This window comes from Mirounga leonina, unplaced genomic scaffold (genome assembly GCF_011800145.1).
Source record: "Mirounga leonina isolate KUSES-001 unplaced genomic scaffold, KU_Mleo_1.0 Mir_115, whole genome shotgun sequence".
Lineage (NCBI taxonomy): Eukaryota > Metazoa > Chordata > Mammalia > Carnivora > Phocidae > Mirounga > Mirounga leonina.
The window spans coordinates 66,567,463-66,574,261 of record NW_023270268.1 but is presented as its reverse complement, the minus strand read 5'-3'; the positions used below and the strand labels follow the sequence as shown (position 1 = coordinate 66,574,261).

Genomic DNA, 6,799 nt, shown 5'->3' with positions numbered 1-6,799 from the left:
AAATAAATAAATAAATAAATAAATAAATAAATAAATAAATAAATAAAATCTTAAAAGTTATTGGGACATCTGGGTGGCTCAGTAGGTTAAGTGTCTGCCTTCAGTTCAGGTCATGATCCCAGGGTCCTGGGATCGAGTCCCACATCGGGTTCCCTGCTCAGCAAGGAGTCTGCTTCTCCCTCTCCCTCAGTCTGCAGCTCTCCTTGCTTGTACTCTCTCTCTCTGTCAAATAAATAAAATCTTAAAAAAAAAAAAAGTTCTTCATGGTAAATCTGTTTTTTGTTTTGTTTTGTTTTCCTTATGTTTACTCACCTTAGAGAAATTTAATGATTACTAATATTTATAGTATAACTTTTATTAAAATATGAAGCAATTTTTTCACATAGATGCATTTTTATTAAAATTCATTATATATGATTAAAAAAATAACATTAAAATGGTTTATATCATGCAAGTGCCATACTAACTTCTGGTGGGTACCAAAGTTGCAGTGATGAATTCTAGGGAAAAAAAAAAAAAAGACCTTTGGAATTTTGTTATTATTATTACATCCTTAAAATTTTTATTTATAATTACTATCTTTTAATAAGAGTAACTAAAAAAGTACTCATATATTTTGTTGAAAGGCTAGGCATAGGACTTGATATTTGATCTTCATATTTTAGGGTTAAAATATGTCATAATTTTACATTTATTAAATTTTTAGCTCTTACTAACACACATAAAGATGCCATATGGGTAGAGGTACATGTAAGACAAGTGTCCTCAAGACACTTGACTTACATATGGATTTTGTTAGAAGGAGACATTTTACTACTCTTAGCCAGAAAACATATGTAAAATATACACAAATTCCTCATGTTTATGTTGTAAATGTTGCCCCATAAGACGTAAAGGGTGTGACTGGCACAACTATATGCAGTGGTCCCTGATAAAGGAACTGCACACTTGTGTATAAATGGAAAGGTTATGTGAAATTTTAGTTTTCTGGAAATACACAAGAAAAGAAATTTATTTAATTTTTGGGACTCTTAAGATCTTCCTGAAAACATTAAGAAGGTAAACTATTTCTATATGAATACAGTATATTCTTTATCAAGCTATTTGGGTGAATATTCTCAGAAATTGAGTTTTCTCCTTCTACATCTTCCATCAGTAAACATCTCTTTACTCATAATGAAATCAGAATATGGCCTTTGATTTTCACATTTTATTTTATTTTTTTTAGGTTTTTTTAATTGTTATGTTAATCACCATATGTTGCATCATTAGTTTTTGATGTAGTGTTCCATGATTCATTGTTTGCGTATAACACCCAGCGCTCCATTCAGTACGTGCCCTTCTTTAATACCCAACGCCAGGCTAACCCATCCCTCCACCCCCTCCCCTCTAGAACCCTCAGTTTGTTTCTCAGAGTCCATAGTCTCTCATGGTTCCTTTCCCCCTCCGATTTCCCCGCCTTCCTTCTTCCCCTCCTGCTATCTTCTTCTTTTTTTTAACATATAATTTCTACCACCTCGGCACTTCACCTGCTTTCTATTACTAGGAAAACTTAGTGCTAAAATATCTTTACTGCCACCATTTCAAAACATGGAGGTAAACTTAGCCAGTAAAAAGTACATGAGGACTGGGGAGCTGTTTAGAGAATAAAGTGAAATAAAAAGGGTCACAAATAGAGGTGTTTCATGTTATAGTTCTTAAGATTTCCTGAAGGCTTATTTCTTATATTCATCACTCTGACACATTTTTCTCAATTAAGTGAATATTGTTTTTGTTTTTGTTTTTGTTTTTGTGAACCATCTTCAAGAGTAGGGAAAGAATAATTATGTACAATGGAATAAATATGTGAAAATTATGGGTCCAGTTTATTAACTTGCAAAAACTCTTGAAGTCAGTTCACTTTCACTTGACTTAGTGAATACTCTGTGGCAAGTGTAATTTTAATTTTACAGATGAATAGATGAATTTGTAGGTGAAGTGATCCTCTTAATGTCATAGGTACAGCCAAGATTTAAGCCCCCAAATGTCTGCTTCAGAGTCCATGCCATTAAGCACTAAGCTCTCCTGCGTTATTGGTTAATTTTGTGGTGCTATTTCCAAATGAAAACAAAACAAAGAAGTTCACATAGCTCATAGCTCACTAATATTCTGAAATTTGACCATGTAACCTCTGTTAATAGAATAGCATTCAAAGTTTGAAATTCAAAATACTGTCCATGTACTATATTTTACTTTCTCTTATTGTACTATTATGCTATTTTGAGTATTTGGGGAAACATTTCTATTTCTACTTAACAACTGTATTAATCTATAATCAGTTTATCTAGAATATTCAAATAATTCAAAGAAATGCCTATTATTTAAGAAACTTTTTAAAGTTGTTGAAAATATAATAGTAATACATGTTTATTATAAATTTCTAATAACAGAAACATATACAGAAAAAAAATCTAAACTCTGTATTTCCATCACAGATGTATATTCAAAACAAAATGCAATGGAAATATCAATCCTTTATCCCCCACCCCACAAACACAGAAGATTCATTTGAAATTCTCTTACATTAGGGGTAAAAAGGAGAATACATGGTCTCCTTGTGATCTATGCAAAAACTGTTTGACCTATGCAAGTTTCTTAATCTCTTTGTATATCATTTAAAATTAAGAATTTCTTATAGATAATCCTGTTTTTTCTCATAGATAATCTTCAATGATAATGTTTCCTAAGTGAATGAAAAAACAAGATTCTAATATGGATGATAATGTAGTATAATAACTGAAAATCCTTGGCACTGCTTTGGAATAAGAAATTTATATTATAATAGAATACTTTAAAATAAAATACTTAAAGGAAGATAAATTATTACAAATATGCAACCAAATTAAAACTTGGTGAATAAAGAAGATGAATTTTTCATTTCTATAGACATATACGTGGAATGAATTGTAAGAACATAAACAACACAAATAAATAAATGCAGCATTCTATCAGACACTTGTGTTGCAGCTTACAATAAGTATTCGTGTTCACATGGACCTGTAGGTAAATCGTAAACAACATGAAGCCTAATGTTTTACAATTAAAATGAAAACTACATTAAAAATCAGTATGGGAATCTGATATTAAATTACATAAGCCATGAATTTAAATAGACGAAATGTGTAGAGGTAGGCCTATGAAAAATGGATACTCCATAGATGAAGTATAAAATATAAATAAATATTGTTCCTTTTCTTATCTTAATCTGTAATTTATCTACATGGTATTCTTATAAGTTATTGCTGTGTTACTATGGCTACCTTTGTTTTTCTTACACTTTTTTAAACCATAGTTTCCCTCTCCCATATAAAAGAGTATATTTGAAAGTAAGATATCAATGCTTTACCTTATATCAGATAAATAACCCAAAAGAACTGAATGGATAATTTATAACATCTGGCTTCTATGGACTTAGAATTACAGATGGAATTATCCCATTTGATAGGAGAAACATGATGCATATTGTATGATTTTTCACTCTCCCCAGATATATTTTCTACATTGAAAAAGTAATACTTCAAACTGTTTTGTGGGATAGAGAAGGCAGTACCAGGGATGACATATTATCACAGAAGTAAGCCTCTCAACCCTCAATATTTATCTGATGTCAAATGCAGCAGGTTCAATGCATCATACATTTATGTGATCAAGTAAATTGCTAGAAGCAAATTTGACATTAAGATGATAAACATGGCTATTAACAGAAATCAGGGTCTACGGTAATCAGATCCAGTAAGCTAATTAATCTTAGCTCTGTCACAAAGATTCCTTGAGACTGGAATGATAACATAAAGCATAAGCAGCACATCTCAGGCAATTTGGCCTTCCATCTTCTATGTGGTAAGCATGAGCTGGACAGGGCCATGATGACTTAGACTAAAGGCTCTTCTTTTTAGAGTCTATTCTGGGAATATGTATAGGGATGTGTTATTAGACTAGTCCCTTTCAGACGTCAGAATTATAAAATTTTCCAAGTAACTTATTGTTATCATAAATAAGATCAATTTTTAAAGTTATAAATGACCTTAAGCAGAAAAGATATGAAACAAATCAACAAATTTATCTGGCTAAATCAATGCTAGAACAGAGGCATTCTTTCCACACTAACCAACATAGTCCAGATATGGATTTTATAGCCAGAGATGCATAGACACTGGTCAACTTCATAAAGGAAAATGGTCCATCTACCTACACAACCCCATTTTTATACTAAAGATTAATACTTCACATAATCTGATTGAAAATATGATAAATACATTTTCTTAGCAAAACAAAAAAAAAATGGTTCTTTGATTTTTTTAAATAAAGACACATGTTTAATTGATGTATTCCTGGAACAGACTTTTACAATGTACAGAATTTGCCATAAGTTGAATGAAAAAATCCAACACCTTATCTTCTACTAGAACGAATTAAATGATTTTATAAATGCTGAGGCATTTTCTTTCAGAAAGGCAGATTTCTTGGTTTCTTAGATCAAAACCATTGTGTGGTCACATTCTGGACCTTCTTATCTTTTGCTTGAACATTTTCTAATCAGGGGCTACAGTGAAAAAGGTAGATATCTAGTATGCAACATATACTAAACAACTCCATACTTTGTAGTGAACTGTCAAAGATTATGATAAATAAATATACATATATACTTATCAAGAAATGCTATATAAAACATTAGATAGTCTAAATATTCTAGAAGCAGTCTGGGGCAACCATCTTTGAAAGCCTTTTCTAGTATTTAATCAGCCTTATTTTATAAAATTATTTATGAATAGCCTACATATATTTTGCTACAATTTAAGACCATGTTTTATAACTTTAGCCTTTACAAAGATTGGAATATTTTATGAGACATGAAACTTCTTCATGTGTTTGAAAACATTTTTTTTAACTTTCTCTTCTCAGCCTTCTTTTCTTCAGATTAAATAATTCCCAGTTAAATAATTCATCACATTTTCCTGATCTACCAATCATTTTGAATCCATTCCTCAATTTCTTCTACCCATTTTAAAATAAAGCAAATCAAACTGAACCTGATACTGTACTAATTAACAATGCTTGGGGCAGATTATTTCTCTACTTTTGCATATCTTTCTCTTGCTAAGATGAATCAAGTTTTTGTTTGTTTTTAATGTTATTTTCCTGATATCTTCTCGTCTTTGTCTGCTGCTCTGGGCCAAACTATTCATATTCCTTTGTAACTGTGAAATTTCTTTGGGATTCTGTGACATTGAAGCAGTAAGAGAATATAATTACATAGGATTCTCATCAGAAAAAAACAAACAAAAACAAAACACTGTGTGCCTACTTATTAAGATCTACTTAGCTCAGATATGTATTTTAAAAATGTGTTTTAATAAAACGAAACAGAAAATAAGTCACTGATCATTCTCCAAAAACTTTTCTTATAGGCCTAGTTAGTGTAATAAAATAATCTTGTCATTTTCAACTCATTAGTTAGAAACTATTCCTTTCTGTGAGGATTTCGTTAACAGCCAACAAAAATCAGTACAATACTGGAAGATGTTCATAGCAACCCAGCAGGCCCTTCTCACTTTTCCATTAAACATTCCATGTGCATCCATCAGGTCATTAAAATATTCCACATATCTGTCAACCTTTACCAGGCTATCACATACAAGCACGCACCCTAAAACGATCCTTATGAAAAATTCATAAACATTTTCAAGTTACAAATTCTTCTCATTCAAGATAAGATTTAATGGAAACAGTTTCCCGAAGAAGTTAATGAGAACTCTTCTATAATAATAAACGAACTGAGATATGCAAGTGCCCTATGATTTCACCAGGCACTCTCGTTTGGAATAAATTCAACACCAATTCACATTCAGTTTTCTTTTGTTTAGGTGCCTAAGGCAATGTCTTCCCAGCTGTCAGTAATCTGATAAAAATATCAAAACTCAGTCAATGTGGATGAAGAGTGATTTAACTGTAATAACCATATCCAACCCACTGGTTGATTTTTACCATACTTCGCAGGGAAAATATCAAGTGATATTTTTTACCGCTTAAATCGGGTCAGATTTGGGACGGTGAAGTTGATAAGTCTGAATCATCTGCTTAGTGTGCCTGACTGACAAAGGGCAGATGTTGAAAGACTCTCCACATAAATGGGAAATCTCATCCAAGTGGAAAGCATGTCTGTAATCACTCAGTCTGCTCTCATTGGAGGTGGGGGAAGCTAAATTAATGCTAGAATATAGGCATTTTCAGGCACCTGTTGAGAATCCTGGTTAAGTCCAACCTCACCCCCCCCCAACTTTTTATTTTAAAAATTTTTAAGATTTCAATAGAAATGGAAATATAGCAGGACTAATAGTCACATTCTAATCACCTGACTTCTCCAGATGTTATTCTCCCCACATTTGCTTTATCTTTGGTATCTTTCTCATTCTGAACCATTTATAAGTAATCTAAAAATATCTTTTTAAAAAAGATTTATTTATTTATTTATGTGAGAGAGAGGGCATGAGTGGGAGGGCCGGAGGGAGAGGGAGAATCTCAAGCAGACTCTGCGCTGAGCATGGAACCTTACGTAGGGCTGAATCTCATGACCCCAATAACACCACCTTGGCTGAAACCAAGAGTCAAAATCTTGACTGACTGCACTACCCAGGCGCCCCTAAAAACATCTTTTTTAGTTGTAAAGAACCATGATTGTAGCCATAGCGGTGCTAATGTCTGAAAGAAGGCATCTTAAAGTAAAGGTTCTTTCATTAATTCATTTTTTAAATATTTATTT

The 6,799-nt window shown here is 32.1% G+C and overlaps 1 protein-coding gene across 1 annotated transcript in view; it reads right to left on the bottom strand.

The window, feature by feature from the left end:
• The window catches only part of NAALADL2 (N-acetylated alpha-linked acidic dipeptidase like 2), a gene marked incomplete at its 5' end in the record, with an annotated part of 857,615 nt that overhangs the window by 508,720 nt on the left and 342,096 nt on the right, over positions 1-6,799 (bottom strand). The gene's annotated exons all lie outside the window — the stretch shown is intronic.